General features: G+C 39.3%; 1 long non-coding RNA gene across 3 annotated transcripts in view; it reads right to left on the reverse strand.

Annotated features, from left to right (window-relative positions):
* Nucleotides 1-19,228, reverse strand: part of LOC120306324 — an 88,038-nt gene that overhangs the window by 27,147 nt on the left and 41,663 nt on the right. For 2 of the 3 annotated variants that reach the window (XR_005556244.1, XR_005556242.1), the window contains exon 2: nucleotides 16,615-16,941. The exons of the other annotated variant lie outside the window; for it this stretch is intronic. This is a non-coding gene — a long non-coding RNA (uncharacterized LOC120306324). The remainder of the gene's footprint in view (nucleotides 1-16,614; nucleotides 16,942-19,228) is intronic. 3 annotated transcript variants of the gene reach the window in all.

Genomic DNA, 19,228 nt, shown 5'->3' on the forward strand with positions numbered 1-19,228 from the left:
ACATCATATAATATGTCTCTGAGAAGAATTCTGAAAAAGAGAGGTTTTCTAGATGTTTATGTTATTTTATGTTATTGGCAAAAAGAAAAAGGAAGAATTTACATGAATATACGTTACCAACAGATTATTCATTTAATCTGAAATATATGCTTATACCATATAATTGGAGGGAGGGGGGTATCTCAATTCACCTAACTTTAAAAATGGAGTGGGGCAGTAAGCATATAAGATAGAATATGTAAAACAAATTTGAAGTAGGTCTCCAGTGAAGATTCCTGATTACAGAATTCTCATTCAAGTGCAGAAAGAGAAATAGATTGTTTAGATAAGTGTGTAAGTGTCATGAAATGGATTTCCTTCCATTCTCACAATGTTAAATAAGAATTTGCAATGTCCATTTCTTTTGTCCTTTTAAGTTCCACACAAGGCAGATTTGCACTTCCTACTTGGCCTTTTGCCAACATGGGCCAGACACCATTTTCTAAATGCAGGAACAGATTACATGGGTATCCCTTGATTCTCAGACCCCTGTACCTATGATTTCCTAAGATTCAAACATTTCCTCCCTGAGTTGCCCTTCAGATAGTCTCCAGTATTTCCTTCTGATATAATGGCAGTGCTTGGCACAGTTCCTTCCCTTCAGCAGCTGTTCACTGGCCTGTGCAGCTCTTTCATTCTGCTCTGTTCTCTGAAGATCAACAGCTGCAAGTTGCCCTGTTAAGTTGGTGGACTATGCACAAGCCTAGAAGCTCATTTTCCAGTCAATCCTTACCTCTCCCAGTGGGCATCCTTTGGGCTTCTGCCCAGGCAGGGTGAGGCATAACCCTTTGCTCTCCCTTCCCCTGCCCACAGTACTGCAAAGCTTCCCTTCCGCCCCATTTTAAGCTTTACTTGTTTCTGTGAAATTGAACTCTCAGTTCTTCCTCGCTTCCAAGTTTCCTTTGACCTGCTGAGGAATATACAGTAGGAGCAAAAAACCAATTCTTGCAGCATCGGAACTATAATGGTACTATAAAGAAGGGAAACAGAAAAGAAAGATTCTAGGTTAGTATAAATGTGGGAAAGGATATCAAAATATTCATGTGTGCAAACTACTGGAAAAGAAAACTAGCTAGGAGGGAACAATCCCTAAAAGGAAAAGGTAGTTACTGATGCACTAATCCATAGTAGAGCCAGCCAACGAGGGTTGCCTTTCCTGTAAGAAGTAGGGGAATGACTACTCAGGTCTGAACTAAGACTAACCCATCCTTGTTGCCAAGCACAATGCTCTGAAGTGGATTTTCTGAAATTGGATTAAGAAACAGAGAAACCACATGGGAGACAAGCAGCCAAAAAGGCAGCATGGAATCCCCCGCAGCTCATATCTCAAAATAGCATGAGAACCTTGAAAAAAACAGAGTCTTCTGCAGTACAACAAAGCTAATGTGCGAAACAATTTCCAGCTAAAAAGCTGCACTGTGGTGTAAGGTTTTACCTTTGTTTTGGAATTTTGATCAGGATCAGTTCCCTCATTTGAAAAAAAGTGAAGTGGTTATTCTGGTGAGCAGGAGAGGAAGGCAGTGATGTTCACACCTGACTATGACTCATAACCTCCCCATTGTGCTCCCACTTGTTTCACACTGTCTGAAGTAATGGCTGCCTCAGATGTGATGCTAAAGGGGATTCAGATGCCAGTTCACTAGACATATTTTTGTGTGTCATGTAGAGAACAGAGGGAGGAAATTTGGGGTGGTTGTCAAAATGCACCCTTCTCTTCACTACTTTTCATTTGTCTGTTTTTTTTTTTCTCCATTTGTTTCCCTGTCGAGTCATGCTTTATTTTATTTTATTTTATTTTATTTTTTCTCCTTTGAGATTCCCTGCTTATTCCCAGGTCTTCATTTCTCCACAGATCATTCCTTGTTGGGATAATTTCTTCCTTCAAATTCCCCCCCCCCCTTTTTTTATTTTCTCACAGCTGCACTGTGTCTCCTCTTGTGTAATTCCTTCAGCCAAACCACTCTTTCCATCTCTATTTTAGAACATTGGTATATTGCTTTGTAACCATAATGGTTCTCAAAGCCATTCGGAATAATTAAAACCAGATTTATGAAAGGATGAAATGGCTCTCAGTATGACAGATTGCATGAACTGCATCCTATATTCTAGAAGAATATTGCTATCCTGCAGCCAGGGAGAATTCATGTGGCAAGAGATATGAATGCTTGTTAATAGTCAAAGATGCCAGGAAAAAAGACAGTGTAATTTTGGACGAATCTTTCCCATGTGAAGAGTTTGAAATATTTTCTTGGTGGTTCAGCATCTCCAACTCTGAACAGGCTTATTGTGGCTCTCCAGTTGCTTTAATCCCTGGATCTGGTCTTCTTCAAAAAGAGGAACAGCAAAAACATGACATGGGAGACAGAAATTGTTCAGAGCCCTTTCTTAATCCACGAGGTATTAATTATTTTTGCTATTTTATTTCCAGTCCAGCGACTAAGTTAAAAGTTTTTGGGTAAGGTTATAAAGTTGGTTAGAACATGAAAAGTTTTTTAAACATTAAAAAAATTAAACAGATCAACAAATGCAGATCAATATAAAATATTTTTCACTATTTATGGAAATATTCACTATTCACGGGTGGTCGCTTAACATCAGATTGAGTTCAGAATTATAAAACTGTCAGAAAAAAAAGTAGTATTTTTGCCAGACACCAAAAATATAGCCGCCAACAGTAGCCACATGTGGTCTACTAGAAGCTTTGATTCTGTCTTTTGTCTTTTCAGCAAAACTGTTGAATCCACGTAGGTCCAAGACAGAAAAGGCTCATTGATGACTGTCTACAGGCACTGGCTGGATTGCCTTTTCTTTATTCCACAAAGAATTTCTCAGGAACCTATTCAATTTAGACCTTAATACCTTAGATGTTCATGCCCGTGATTATTTGTCAGGTGTTGTCAAAGCAATTCCAAACTTTGGATGACTAATGCTTCATCACTCTCTGAATAGCATTTTTTTTTTAAAAAAAATATTTTTTTCCAGGGCTGAGCATTTTGCCAAGAAACTATTCTGTCTCTTTTCATGCTGGTCCTCAGAGGTTCTCTAAACGGAGAGGCAATCAAGGCCAAAAGAATACAAGGAGCTTGTAATATTTATGAACTTCACTATGTGAAAGCATAACTTCCTCTGTCCAGGGGCTGGGTTCCTCAGAAGTGATCTGGTGGGTAGTTTATCAAAAACCATAAAAAGCAATGAAAACAAAGCTAAAGTATGTAACACATGCTTACATAGTTCCTGCCTCCGTTTATTTATTGGAACAGGCCTGAGTACAGCTGTATTTCTTTGGGGAACAGACTTTCCCCTTGCTTCTGAACATTAGAGCCACAGTGTGGCTTGCCATCACAAGTCTATGCAAAAGTAATGTGAATAACTAAACAGTACAATTGTTATTGGACCAATGGTTTCTGAGATAGAGTATCATTATTAGGTTCTGTATGGTCTCCCGATGGAGCTTTACTTTGCCCTTAGCAGCTGTTCTCTGGGGTCCTGGGCAGGGATTTTTTCTCTCTCACTTGCTCCTAAAATATAAATACAGCTATCATTTTTCAGAAATACATCCCAATACATTGTTTGCTTCCAACTGATGCCTGTAGTTATGAAGCAGTAGAAAAACAAGGGGGGGGGGAAACAACTCTTTCATGCACAAAAGGATTTCCAGACAGCTCACTAAAAGGATATATAATATACTGGCCAATATCTTCTTCAGTAACTGGATTGCACTAATATTGTCTTGATTGTTTTATACTAGTGGTGGCGAACCTATGGCACGGGTGCCAGAGCCAGCACTCAGAGCCCTCTTTGTGGGCACGCACACCGTCGCCCCAGTCCTAGGCCTTCAGCTGGGTTTTATAAAACCTTTTCGCTTTAGGCCTCCACTGCCGTGTGCAAAAAAAAAAAAAAGGTTCAATCAATCAGTCAATTTTAACTTCTTGCGGGGAAAAAAAAAGATCTTGCAAAGTTGGAATTGATTGATTGAACTTTTTAGTCCCACCCAGTCTGCCGTTACCACCGCAGCCACGCCCACCCAATGGGCCACACTCACCCAATGGCCACACCCACCCAGCACCCAACGATGCATAAATGGGTTTTGGATTGCAGTTTGGGCACTCGGCCTCTAAAAGGTTCACTGTCACTGTTTTATACAATCAATATATGTTATCGGAAACCAAGGAAGCCAGAAACATTTAATAGAGCCAGTTTGGTCTAGTACAGGAGTAGGCAACCCAAAACACTCAAAGAGCCACTTGGACCCGTTTCCCACCAAAAACAAAACACCGGGAGCCGCAAAACCCTTTTGATATCTAAAATTAAGATAACACTGCATATATCCTTTTTTACCCTTATTATAGGTGTGTGTGTGTGTATTATATACATACACACACACACACACACATTAAAAATAAAAGTAAAAATATGACTCTTGGGAATATCCATACTATTAAAACAATGATCACCAAGAGAATGCTTTAAGAGAATAAAATTACATACACACAGAGGTAAAAAAAGGATATATGCAGTGTTATCTTCATTTTAGATGTCAAAAGGGTCTCTCCCTCCCTCCCTATCTGCCCTTGGTCTGCCACTCCTCTTCTCTCTCTCTCTCTCTCCCTCTCTCTCTCTCTCTCTCTCTCTCTCTCTCTCTCTCTTCCCCCCCCTATCTGCTGCTCACCTGGCAAGCTTCAAGCTGTTGTCCAACAAGCTCAGGGGTAAGCAACCTCGTCTCTTTTATGACTCGTGGACTTCAACTCCCAGAATTCCTGAGTCAGCCTAGCTGGGCTAGCTAGCTCTCTCCTGCCCTTCCTGCTTCCTGCAGAGACGCAGCAAAGGGAGAAGCTCCGCCCAGTAAGCTTTTCAGCTCGGAGAACACTGTGAGTGCACTCTCTTTTACACACACACACACACACAGAGAGAGAGAGAGAGAGAGAGAGAGAGAGAGAGAGAGAGAGAAACGAGAAGCGCAATTGCCTCTCTCTGTCTCTGTCTCTCTCTGCAAAGGCAGAGGAGGCTGGGAGCCACAGGGGAAGGTTCAAAGAGCCGCATGCGGCTCCGGAGCCACAGGTTGCCGACCTGTGGTCTAGTGGTTAAGGCACCAAGCTAGAAAGAAGGAGACTGTGAGTTCAAATTCTGCCTTAGCCATGAAACCAGCTGGGTGACTTTGGGCCAGTCACCTTCTCTTAGCCCAGCGGTTCTCAACCTATGGGTCGCGACCCCATTTGGGGTCGAACGACCATTTTACGGGGGTCGCCAAACAACGCGATCCGCCATTTTTCCCCCTCAGAGGGTGCCACCACGCATGCGCGCCACGCATGGGGGCGCCGCCGCGCATGCGCACCGCGTCCGCGTGACGGGGTCGCCGTCACACAAACGTTGAGAAACGCTGTCTTAGCCCAATTCACCTTGCAAATGTATTGTTGTGGGGAAAGGGGTATTGGATATGTTTGCCAGCTTGAGTTATTTATAAAAATAATAAAGGCGGGATATAAATTAAATAAATAAAGGGCAGCTCTGCCCTTTTCCATAACCTATCTGGTTACTTATTTTCTTTGTGCTCCCAAATCCAGAGTCTTATTCAAAGAAAATTATCTGACAGAGTGACTTTTCCAAACTTCCACGACTACTTTTGCAGGTATTTTTGATCAATAAGGTTGTATATTTTCCTACTTTGTAAAGAGCTTATTTTTTTCAAGAAACAGATTTTTGTATTTCCACTATTATCTTTAGGACCGTTCATTTATTAATTACCAAAAAGGAAATAAGCAGCAACACTATTGTAAAAGCTCTTTGATAATGATAATAACAAATTTTATAATAGTTTTGTGTCTTATTTCTTTCTGATGTGTCAGACAAAACAAGATTTCTCTCCTAGGGAATGAATGCTGGCTTGAAGTGTATTTTCAAGCACCTTTTACTTTGTTTCAAGTAAAGTTTCTTCCTTATTTGAATATGTTTATGTTAGATTTTTGCTTAGCAATGAAGAGTCATCTGGGTCCATCACCACAAATACAAATAAGCTTGGATTATTCTCATAACCAATGGTTTTATGTCTTGATGCATTACATTGCACCCCCGCTCTCTTCTACAAACAAATCACAAAAGGTTTATTATAAAGGCCATACACACACACACACACACACACACACACACACACACACACACCAGAATGCTATCCTGGCAAATCTCTATAACACAAATCATTTGCTTTTTCTCCACCTTCCTTTTTGTTTTGTTCTTTCACCAAATTGGAAATAAAGTATTTCATATAATTATATATGGGGGTACTCATATATGACGGTGTCTTTTTTTCAAAAATACAACAGTTTGGTATGAAGTATATTATTTAATCTAATGTTAAACCACATTTGCCAATTAAACTGTGCTAGTGGCTAATTCATATTTTGAGTGCTTTTCTCACCTTTAGGGAAAAAATATCTCCCGCTAAGTTTCTATATTTTGGTGGGTGCCTCTCATTCAAGGAGCTGTAAGGATGAAAGAGGTGGACAAAGGCTAAGATTTCCTGCTGTGCTCTCCTATTGTTCCAGCCATTGGTCTTTCAGGTTTTTTTCCCAATGCTTGGTTTATTACGGCTACAGAAATTCTCTTAATTGGAAAAAGCCAGATATTTTCTTTGGTAAGAGCCATCTGTCTGGAAACACTGCTGTTTCCATGGCTGGTGGTTAATGTCTTTGGCATCTAGTTCACTGAATTTGATTATATTCCTTGTTTCTATATGATGCTTTTCACTGTAAAAAGAATTTAATGCTCTTATACTTTTGGAACACATGTGACTGAATCTGGGGATAATCATATCCCAAGAAAATCTTTAAATGAGAGCATAAGGGAAGCAATACAAGAGGTGAGTGCATATTCATTTGCTCTACATTTAATGGACCAAGTGTTCGCTTTGTCTGGTAGATAACTTTCTGCACACCCAGACAAGCTGATTAAAAGGTGTGTATTATTTCAGATAACATGTGATCCAAATCCTAATTTAGCAGAACTGTGAACATGATGGGGGAGAGAAAGCTAGAAGAATCAGATGTTTAAGGTTGTTTATGTCTTCTTGTACCCACTGGGCATCATGTGCAAATGCTATTTGGGGCTCAATTATGCAAGGAATTAAATATCCTTGCATTCACTGACTCTCCCCTTTAAATTTCATTTTCTCCATTAACATGTACAAAAAAACATGAGGTTGGAAACCCTCTGTTTCCTTTATAACATCAGAACTATTAAAGGTTTAAATTTGACTGAGCTGCTGATCGGAGTAATGTAAAGTTGAAAAGTAATAGAAGGATTGTCTAATCCAGTATTTCTTAAACCTTCATTTTCATGACTCCTTCCCACTTTTAAAAATTATGGAGGAGTTTCTGTTTGCAGTGTTATTTTTATCAATATTTACAGTATTAAAAATTAAAAATGACACATTTGCTGTAACTACCATTTCTCACAATTTTTATGGGATTTTATTATTGGATTTAATATGATATTAACATAAACTGGCAAATAATTTTGATTTCAGAGACCTCTGACGGGGTTTGGGGAGCACCCCCTCCAGAGGTCCTAAGACCACACTTTGAGAAACACTGGTATAATCCAACCAGTGGTGGGATTCAAATATGTGAACAACCGGTTCTCTGTGTGGATGCCGCTTCCAGAAGTCCATTATGGGCCTGGGCAATAAAAAGTTAGCTACCAGTTCTGCCGAACTGGTATGAACTGGCTGAATCCCACCACTGAATCCAACCCTCTGTGATATTTAGGAAAGCCAGTTAAACCATCAATGAGAGATGGCTACCAGCGAGCAAATTTGGGCAGTTTAACCTAGTCTTACAGCTCGAGTTTTGGGAGCACATGTGTTAAATAACGCATAAAAACAATTATAAAGTAAAGAAGAAAGATCACAGGGTTACGAAAATGTATTATGTAAAGTAACTTATTTTGTCAATTGGATGGCAATAAGAAAAAGCATGTTTCTTAGAAATACAGCCTATGGAGCTCATATAGATCAAAAGTAGATAGAAAATCCATCCTAATGTAGTTGTGTCTAATTGAATAGAGGCTAATAAATTAGAATACGTTAAAAATTCAGCTTGCACTATTCTCTAGCTCAAGTTGCAGTTGAAGCTGCCTCTGTTTCAGTTATCTTGCTTTTGCTATTATTCAAAAATAAAAAAGAGACCCTACTGAATTACAAAAAACCTGCATGCTTCCACATATCCAAATTCAGACGTTTCTGAAAGAGAACATGTAATTCTCACATCCAATTGAAAACACATTGATTAGATGAATGGTTTTAAATGTATATGTAGTCTGGATTTAATGACTATAACCAGCTACTTAACTCCGTGAGCTATCAATTTCCATGTAGCATTTTTAGGAAGGTCTTTATCCACAAACAGTGTAGACTCTCACATAGGAAGGAAGGAAACGCCTCACAATCTAACACAGCATATCTAAGAGCAGGATGGATGTACAAGGTGTACAGAATAAAAAAGGGCAGTGTGGTTTATCGCTTCTTGGGAAATATATAAAGCCGAGCATTCCTAATCTTTTTACGCTAGTGAATACATATGAAATTTTCAGTGGCATGCAGCTGGGTCATTTTAATGGAGATAGGTGCCTGATGCCATAAGAGGTTTGAAGTCCAACTGATCAGATGTTAAAACTAGGTATTCAAGATTAAGATGTATTTGAGGGTGGGGTAGGGAAATATTCCAGGTACAATATATTGAACACTTTTTTAAAATATCAATTTCCTCTTGGAAATACATTTTGCTTGGAAGGGAGAGTAAAATCATTAAAAATTACTTTTTAAATGCTCTTTGCTTTCTATTCCGTACATTTTTTATGAAGTTGCAGTTGAAGCTGCCTCTGTTTCAGTTACACAAAGAGAACAAACAAAAAAAACTACCACCATAAAAACACTCCTTTTCATTCTTGTGGGTCCATTTACTCCTACCCCACTACTAGCTCATCCGTTACATTCCCTGACAGGACTTGTCTTCTTACTCTACAACTTCTAAGTTTACTTAAAGAGCCTTTCCAAGTCCAGTTACACAGGAGTATCACCTTCTCCTATGTATCTATTCACACATGCAAATAATGTCCTCTCTCCCCCTTTGGGCATCAGCAGCAAATAGGAAAGAAGGAGAAGAATGTGTGGCTTGCTGCTCCTGGTTTCCTAGTAGCAATGCCCTGCTGAATGGCACTGGCCAGGTCTACCATAGCAGGATGGCACTCCTTTCAAGTTCCCCTTGTAGTCATTCCTCACTGGTCATGGAAAGCCAATGGCACAGCAGGGCACTGGCCAGGCAAGTGGTAGCCGCAGGATTAGAGTGACCTATGAACTATCCTAATGAATGAATACACTTTAAGAAAGAGGTCCTGCTCATGGTCACCGATGGACATGACTGCAATGTGCATCACATGGAATTGCCCTTGAAGATCATCCAGAACCTTCAAAGGGCCCATAAGGCAATGACTCATATGTAACATCTCAACTTCAAGAGTTACTTTCTTTCCAGATGTAATTCACAGTGCTGGCCCAATATTGCTCAGGACCTGGATATCCAGGACTGGAAGATCTCAAAAGTCCCTTCCAACTCTGTTCTTCTATTAGCATAAATATATTTATCTATCACCAAACTCCCAGGACTCTGGACTATTTATAATAATCACAGAAACCCTTTGGGTGAGAATGGGTCCGAGGAAAATACTGCCTTCTGGTGCCTGAGCATCATCCATAGTGGCAAAGGCACTGGAGATGCCATCTCCCTGTTCTTCACCATTCTGGGTATTTCCCTGGCACAAAGTGAATGCTTTAGGATTGTGTCCTATGCCTTGTGAGCCCACACAGGAAAGCTTCAATGAGCATTTTAGTAAGCAGGATGTTTAATTGGTGAAGAAATAATGGAATGTAAGGATTTTCACCATCCATAACTATAATTGATCTGGAGCTGATCTAAAATCAAACTATGCTGTTTCTTGAACAAAGATAAGCCAGATTCCTTCAGCTTTTTCACTGGACTAGGGATTCTTATCCCTCAGCCTAATCATCCAAGGGGAATGAAGATATGCAAGTAATTAACTTTCAAGTCCTGTTTTTTTCTGAAAGACAGACTTTCCTATAACCCACAAATTTGGGGCCCAGATAAAGTTAATGGCTTGTGCTATATGGGAGGTCAAAGAATATAACCAATAAGATTCATTCTGCCTTAAAAGGTGATGGGCCTTTTTGGTGACCATTACAAACCTGAGAAATTTAACAGTCACAAATTAAAGGATGTTGAAGGGAAACATTGCAGGAATTTTATCTCTGTTTCTTTTATCTCTAATAGCTGTAAAAGACTGAAATGAAGTCTAATTCTTACTAAAAAAAAGGAGTTCAGTTATATGAACTCATCAAGCATTAGATTTCTTATCTGGTTTCTAAACTGCTTCATACATCGTTCTTTACTGCACTGCAAATTGGCACTCTTAAATTATATTTGGGTTTCTGCACTGTTGCAAATTTTAACTCCTGCCTTGAAGTAGGAACATCTCTGTAAAGTTGGAAAAGAACAAGGTACAATTAATATTTTTCTATGCAATGACTGGGAATTAAAATGAGAACTCATTTTGTACTTCATATTGGGAGACTGATCAGCCCTACCCATTGAATTCCTAGAGGTGTGGGAGTGCCTATGCCTACAGGAAGTTTTGCCTGAGATTGCCATTAGGCAAACTTTTGGCTACTATGTAAGGTACAGAACTAACAAATGTTTTTGGCAAATATGAATGTAAAATCTGCAGAAATAAGCACTGATTCCATTCAGTTACTAGATTGCTGCATTTACTGTATATTGATAACACTAAAATCTACAAATTACTATTTAGACCAGTGGTTCTCAACCTTTTTAATGCCGCGACCCCCAACCGGTCATAAGTCGAGGACTACTCAACCAGTCGTAAGTCGAGGACTACTCAACCGGTCGTAAGTCGAGAACTACTCAACTGGTGCAGCACCGTTTGCAGAATGGGACTTTTGGCGGGCTCAGCAGGGCCGAGACAGCCTGGACAAAAGCCAATAGAATAAAAGGGAGTAGCATAGCTAAGGAAAAGGGGGGAAAAATGGCAGACTGCGTTGTTTGGTGACCCCCGTGAAATGGTCGTTCGACCCCAATTGGGGCCCCGACCCACAGGTTGAGAACCACTGATTTAGACAAATCAAATCGGGGTGTCCAACCTTGGCAACTTTAAGATCTGTGGACTTCATTTCCCAGAACTCCCCAGCTAGTCGTGCTGGCTGGGAATTCTGGCAGTTGAAGTCCACAAGTCTTAAAGTTGCCAAGGTTGGACATCCCTGAATCAAACAATACTTTTGCTGCACACGCATTTATTGTTCTAAGCCACCGTGAGCATGGGAATAAACAGAAAGGCAGTTTATAAATTCAAGTAAGCAAACAACCAAACATGAAACCACTCTAGAGACTTTTCCACATTGCAACTTCAGTTGCCTGGAGGGGATGCCAAGTTAAGAAATCCGTTTCCAGATTTCAACCTTTTCTTCAGTCGAGTCTGGGCTACCTTTTTCTAACTTCTAACTCATAATCGTAAACCATTATGGGAGTCAAAATCCACTAGACTAGAATAGCACCTGCCATGATTTGAGTGCCATTGCTCCCCTTCCTCAAATCGTGGGTACATGACAAACTTAACTATTGATAGTTAAGTATATAAGGTATATGAAAAAAGACATGCACAACTCAGCTGTGAGTTATAGAAAACGATCATCAAATATTATGATTTTCTATGTGTTTCTTGAAAAAGCATCATGGCTGGTCAATTCTGAGCATTTGTTTCACGAAGAGCCCAATTGCAGAGACAACCATACTCAGAAGAGTATTTTCTTGTTGCAAAGAAAATGTGATGCCAGTTGACTTCTTTGGATTAATCATATCTTTTTATTTTCTTTCTTTTTTTTATCCCTTTTATCCCTTTTGTCCCTGCAGTTTTCTTGGCAAGATTTCAGAAATGATTTCCTGTTGCCTGGCGTCTTACTTTTTATTTATCCTTGTCCTTATCTTTTAATTTACATGTTAGTATTGTGTACTTTCCTCGGTGGATTGTGACACATTAGTTTCATGTTCATGTTTTGTTGTTTTGGATTCTTGACTATCTCTTTATCATTTTTCAAATTCAATGCCCCCTAAAAAAATCTGATGTGATAAAAAATATACCAAAATCAAAATTTCATATGCATTAGTATGCATATTTTCCTTCATAGGCCAATTTTTGTTCAATTCACACCTTTCCTAGAGCAGTCTAAAGCAAGCACTTTTGTCTCGGTGCATTGTTCCCCCAAATATATGCACTTTTGTGCAGCTTTCTTAATTTGTGCAAGTTTTTTTTATTTTCAGCTTTGTACCAAATTACAAAATCCTATAAGATACAAATTTATTGCTGTCCACACAAGATGGAAATTTCATTGCTTTCTTATCCTCAAGCCCATACGCAGAAGTAAAAAGGATATGGAACTTGGTCTGAGGTTCTGTTGACAATCATGATTTTTAATTATACAGCAGCACTTACAAAAAGAGATGACTTTTGTCCTATTTGAATGGCAAGGCTACACCTCTTAAAATAAGATGTATTTATTTACTTTGATCTATAAGCCAAAATTGAAAAAAGTAGGGAAAAGCACTAGGCCACTCAGGTATGAACTAAACATATTCCTGATGAATATACAGTAGAGGTGACAAATAGATTTAAGGAACTGGATCTGATAGACAGAGTGCCTGAAGAACTATGGATGGAAGTTCGCAACATTGTACAAGAGGTAGCAACTAAAACCATCCCAAAGAAAAAGAAATGCAAGAAAGCAAAATGGCTGTCTGAGGAAGCTTTGCAAATAGCTGAGGAAAGAAGGGAAGCGAAAGGCAAAGGAGAAAGAGAAAGATACACCCAATTGAATACAGAATTCCAGAGAATAGCTAGAAGAGATAAGAATACCTTCTTAAATGAACAGTGCAAAGAAATAGAAGAAAACAACAGAATAGGGAGGACCAGAGATCTCTTCAAGAAAATTGGAGATATGAAGGGAACGTTTCATGCAAAGATGGGCATGATAAAGGACCAAAATGGCAGAGACCTAACAGAGGCAGAAGAGATTAAGAAGAGATGGCAAAACTACACAGAAGAACTATACAAGAATGAGCTTAACATCCCAGATAACCACAATGAGATGGTCACTGACCTCGAACCAGACATCCTAGAATGTGAAGTGAAATGGGCCTTAGAAAATCTGAGCAACAACAAAGCTAGTGGAGGTGACAGTATTCCAGCTGAGCTATTCAAAATCTTAAAAGACGATGCAGTAAAAGTGCTACACTCGATTTGCCAGCAAATTTGGAAAACTCAACAGTGGCCACAGGATTGGAAAAGGTCAGTTTACATTCCAATTCCAAAGAAAGGCAATGCCAAAGAATGTTCAAACTATCGCACCATTGCACTCATTTCACATGCTAGTAAAGTTATGCTTAAAATCCTACAAGCTAGACTCCAGCAGTATGTGGATCGAGAACTACCAGAAGTACAGGCAGGATTTCGAAGAGGCAGAGGAACTAGAGATCAAATTGCCAACATACGCTGGATCATGGAGAAAGCTAGGGAGTTCCAGAAAAACATCTACTTCTGCTTCATTGACTATGCAAAAGCCTTTGATTGTGTGGATCACAACAAATTGTGGCAAGTTCTTAAAGAGATGGGAGTACCAGACCATCTCATTTGTCTCCGAGAAACCTATATGCGGGTCAAGAAGCAACAGTGAGAACCGAACACGGAACCACTGATTGGTTCAAAATTGGAAAAGGAGTCCGGCAAGGCTGTATACTGTCACCCTGCCTATTTAACTTATATGCAGAGCACATCATGAGAAAGGCAGGGCTAGATGAATCAAAAGTTGGAATTAAGATTGCCGGGAGAAATATCAACAACCTAAGATATGCAGATGATACCACTCTAATGGCAGAAAGTGAAGAGGAACTAAAGAGCCTCTTGATGCGGGTGAAGAAGGAGAGTGCAAAAGTTGGCTTGAAACTCAACATTAAGAAAACCAAAATCATGGCATCCGGCCCTCTCAATTCCTGGCAAATAGATGGGGAAGAAATGGAGGTAGTGACAGATTTTATTTTTCTGGGCTCCAAGATCACCTCAGATGGGGACTGCAGCCAAGAAATTAAAAGACGCTTGCTCCTGGGGAGGAAAGCTATGGCAAATCTAGACAGCATTCTAAAAAGCAGAGACATCACCCTGCCAACAAAAGTGCGTATAGTCCAGGCCATGGTTTTCCCAGTTGCAATGTATGGCTGTGAAAGTTGGACCATAAGAAAGGCTGAGCGCCAAAGAATTGAGGCCTTTGAACTATGGTGCTGGAGAAGACTCCTGCGAGTCCCTTGGACTGCAAGGCGTTCAAACCGGTCAGTCCTAGAAGAGATCAACCCCGACTGCTCTTTAGAAGGCCAGATCCTGAAGTTGAAACTCAAATACTTTGGCCACCTAATGAGAAGGAAGGACTCACTGGAGAAGGGCCTAATGCTGGGAAAGATTGAGGGCAATAGAAGAAGGGGACGACAGAGAATGAGATGGCTGGATGGAGTCACTGAAGCAGTAGGTGTGAATTTAAATGGACTCCAGAAGATGGTAGAGGACAGGAAGACCTGGAGGAACATTGTCCATGGGGTCGCGACGGGTCGGACACGACTTCGCAATTAACAACAACATAAGCCAAAAGAGTAATAATTAAGTGGCTCATCATAAATCCAACAACCCATTAATGGTCTATACTCTGTAGAGAAAAAAATTACAACTGCTTTATTGTTCTTATATAAAGATCTTATTATAGACAAGGGATTCTTAAAAAAAAATATGATGATGAGATTAAGCAGACACAGAGTTGAAGTAAGCCTAATGAAAACACAAAGACTCATATCTATTGAGAAGGAAGTTTCTTTTAGTATTAATCTTACATTTCTTATTAATATTCATTATTTTTAATCACTTTAGCCATCTATTTTGGCCCAATCAGCCAGGTGTAATTCAGTGATCAGAGAAATTGTCTTCTGTCGTGTGAAATAAGCTAAGTGTCACTGAGCAACTGTTCACATCAGTAGACAAACAATCTATTTCCCTTAATAAGAAATCTGCACTTCGGAGTTTCTCTTCCTGTATGACTTCACTGATTTAATGGTGATTTAATCTATTAGGAGCTGGAAGCTACTTCTCTAAACAGAGGATCTGAATGAAAAATGGGCAGACTGCATTGCCAAACCTCCTGTGGCCAAATGATCCCATTTTAATCAGTGTTATTGTTTATATCTAGACAGAAGCTTTTAATCTGTGGTTCTATCTTCTAATTCTAATGAAAGGATAAGAAATGATGGACAGGGAGGGAGTATACAAGCGTAACTGCTGAGTCAGTTTTTCTCCAGTATTTATCCAAATGAATAAGCCAAAGAGCCAGCAAGAACAGTATCAGCTCCGGATTATGGGAGGAAAGCAAAATCAGTTCCAGAGTTCTGAAGAAAATCTTTGCTTCCTTGCTGCATCCAGGTAGATATATATATTGTCCTCCTGATTACTGTTAGAGACATAATTATTCTGACTTTAGGCCACATTAATCTTTTTAAAGATCAAAAATTACACATTACTCAACCTGTTATTGAGAAATCAATAAGCCAACTTCAGAAATATATATTTGGGGTTACTATCCTATATATTGGCCTCTGAATTTTTTGGTACTTAACATGTATCAAAGCATTACTTTATCATCCATTGGTGCAAAATATATCATAATATAATTATAGAGTAATCATACAGCTACCAGAAGGAGGGGTCTGTGGAAGAGGAAACTCTATTTTCTAAGTCAGGTCTGATTTGCACAATCTGAGGTGAAACTCAGCAGTTTCTCTCTCTTCCCATACAATTTTTCGTTTGTATTTGGTCGTGGTTTTTCATTTTCCCTCCCATTGGTTTCATTAAGTAGGAAAATAAGAGTGGCAGTTCCAAGATTGGTATAATTTTTCTTCTGCTCAGATTGTACATTGGCGGGACAGGATCCAATGGCTTTCCCAGGATAGTCCCAACTTGGCTCCATAGGTCCCCGTCCCTAGCAAAAATACTGGAGGAACAATAGCAGTAAATGTAAAGGATTGAAGGAGATTACTCCCCTTCTCTTACCCACATTGACCTAGATTTTCCTTTCCCTCGTTCACCTCACATCAAGCCTAAACTCACCATCACTGCGCATAGGTAGAGCACATCCTACCTCGAGGAAAGAATGGAAGCTTAGCTCATTCCTTCTGAGTTCAGTCCAAGGGGAGCTTAACAAAAAAGTGTGATCCAGTAATTAAGTAAGAAATCATCGTTAATTGAGGGCTTGCATCTGATTGCCTCACAGTTCCATTTCCCTAACAAGGGATTCCCCTCCACTTGAAAGCAGTTTTTACCTTGTTGACAAAAATGAACTGCATCTCTATGAACCCACCTAACCTTTCCAAATCTGCACAGCAAATCAAATCTCTAGGTAGGATTTCTCACCTTGTAGTCTTCAACTTCTACAAAAAAATCTTTGCTTTTCCATTGTTAAGTTTCCTCTTTCTTGCAAAGCAGGTAGCCAATGATTGTTGCAATAAAGATGGCTCTTTCTCCTTGGAATTATGTTTCTTCCTTAGTGGTACAGGAAAACTTTCTACCACCTTGGTGAGGAAGTCACCAGAGAAGAGGCATATAACATTTGAAGTTCTAAGCAACTACAGTTGTACTTTCCAGGAATCAGTAACTGCTTCTAATAGAGATCACGTAGTTGGTTACTCAGGAACAATATGCCTCTGTTCGTCACTGACTGCCTCTGCATTCATGGCATACCTAAAGAAAATGTCAACATGTGATCTAGTTTATATGTTGCTCTATCTTATTCATAATCTTTCGTAGTTTGTTGATAAAGACTTTCACCAAGACACCAAGTGGGAAAACTCCTCTATCAAATGTTGGGACTGGAAACAGCCCATTAAAAAAAGGCTGTGATGCCAATAAGATAACCTGAGAGATTATATCTCTCAGGATTGCTTTTATTTTCTACTTAATTACATTAAGTAATTAAACAATATTTATTTATTTACAAAATGTCTCTAACGCCCCAATCTAACTATTCTGGGTGGTACAGAGAAAATCTCAACCCTGAAATCACTTAAGTGTCATAAAAAAAGCTACCGAAAAGCCAGGAATGTGGAGCCAAATATATTTGCAGAGACAGAACATTCCCATTTTCCACCCTACAAGGGCTGCTATGGAGAAAGTCTATCTTATAGCCATTTCCCTTACTTCAGATGGGGACAGGACCTTATTCATGTTCTCATTTTATGAACTGATTGGACAAAGTGATCCTTAAGATAACCCGGTACCAGCAGGGCTTTACAGGTAAAAACCAGCACCTGCATGAACCAGATGTTACTTGTAATAGTATCTTTATTAGAATCACTAACCAGTTTTTTATATTATTTTCATGAAAAGGAACACCGAATTCAGCTTAAGATATACCAACATTCAACCTTATACTTCCTTTGTCTGAGAATTTCTGTCCAGGTAATCCCAAACCTACTTTCCAAACCTTATCAAGCTAGCTTGTCGTTAAACTATGTAACCTCTGATAGTCTTCCTATTAGTTATGTTCAAATCACCAAGCTTTTAACTTCTTCCAAATAAGGTTAGGATGAGTCACCTAACAGCTAGGAGCCATCCACCACCAAGGACACTGAACAAGACTCCAACTCCCAAGCTATATATTCCCTGAGAGATAGCCATTTTGTATAACTGAAGAGCTGACTGCAATGGTATCATTAGAATGAGTTTGTAAATTAAATACATAAAGCTATCTGATGTCTTTTTTTCAGTAGCTAAGTATCATATAAAAACACAAGTACGAATGATGAATATAAACATATAGAGAGGTTCATCTGATACCGATGACAGGCTTTAGAACAGAGAAGGATAGGGAAAATGAGAAAATGCAAGACAATGCTCAACCCCATTAATAAACATGGCGAATGTCAAAAACTGCTTCGTCTTTTCCTGGCAGACCTTTGGGACATTCTTAAGAGAGATTGTTGTGTAGACTGGCAAGACACAGACCACAAGTGACTTCAAGGCTTCTGGCTGTTGTGTGGTATGTAACTACTAGTATTGGCATTAGTTTTTTTTACTATGCTAAATATTTATTGTTTTTTATTTCATTTTAGGGGAATTCTAATAGGTGTGTTTATGTTGCATACATAAATAATTACATTCAAAAAGAAAAACAAGAGCAAAAGAGAGAAAACATCAGAGTACAGCTGTTAAGTGAAATGAAAGAAAGTGCATAGGGTTTCTATTAAGGTAGTGTACAAAAACAAAAACATACCAATTAGCTCAGTATATACAATCTAGCTGCTGCAAAGTCAGTGATACACATCACTAATCTTGCATGCTCCATCTGTTTGTTTGTTTTTTTAAAAGGAGAGGAATGGGGGGAAAGGAGGAGGGAATCTGTATATTAGAACTGCAACAGATACATGCGTTTTCCTTCCCTTTGCACCTTTGAGAAGTAAGTAGATGACGGTTTTTCAATCGGAAGTGTGCAAGTTATGTTAAGAACAAGAAAGCGCATCATGGCGACTAAAAACACACAAAGAGGATGGGGAAAAGGTGAGACTTCTTGATAGAGAGAAGGGAGGGATGCATAATTCTGGGGTGTGGTTTTTTTCCTTTATTTCCTTTATTCTTTTCTTCTTACTTTCTATTTTTTGTTCATTTGTACTGTATTGAAAAATGGGAGAGAGAGAGAGAGAGAGAGAGAGAGAGAGAGAGAGAGATCCAGACATCTGTATTTCTCTGCATCCAGACACAATAACATTGGCAACATGAAGGCTTAGGTAAATATGAACTCTGTCACGGAACCGTGTCAGTTGCTCAATAATTATATGCTTAATCATTAGCACACCCTATAATGTCCCTGAAACCCTTCTTTGGTCAAAGGGGAAAAAAATTAGCATCCTAACAGATAAGAGGACAATGCCAGCCCAGGCCAGAGCTCCGAGGTCATATTGGATTTAAGCAGGAGTTGTTTGGCGATGAAAGTGCAGTGATCTCCAGAGAGCAGCCTTCAACGGGAAATGAA

This window comes from Crotalus tigris, unplaced genomic scaffold (assembly GCF_016545835.1).
Source record: "Crotalus tigris isolate CLP2741 ecotype Arizona unplaced genomic scaffold, ASM1654583v1 scf7180000017733.2605024, whole genome shotgun sequence".
NCBI classification, from domain to species: Eukaryota; Metazoa; Chordata; class Lepidosauria; order Squamata; family Viperidae; genus Crotalus; species Crotalus tigris.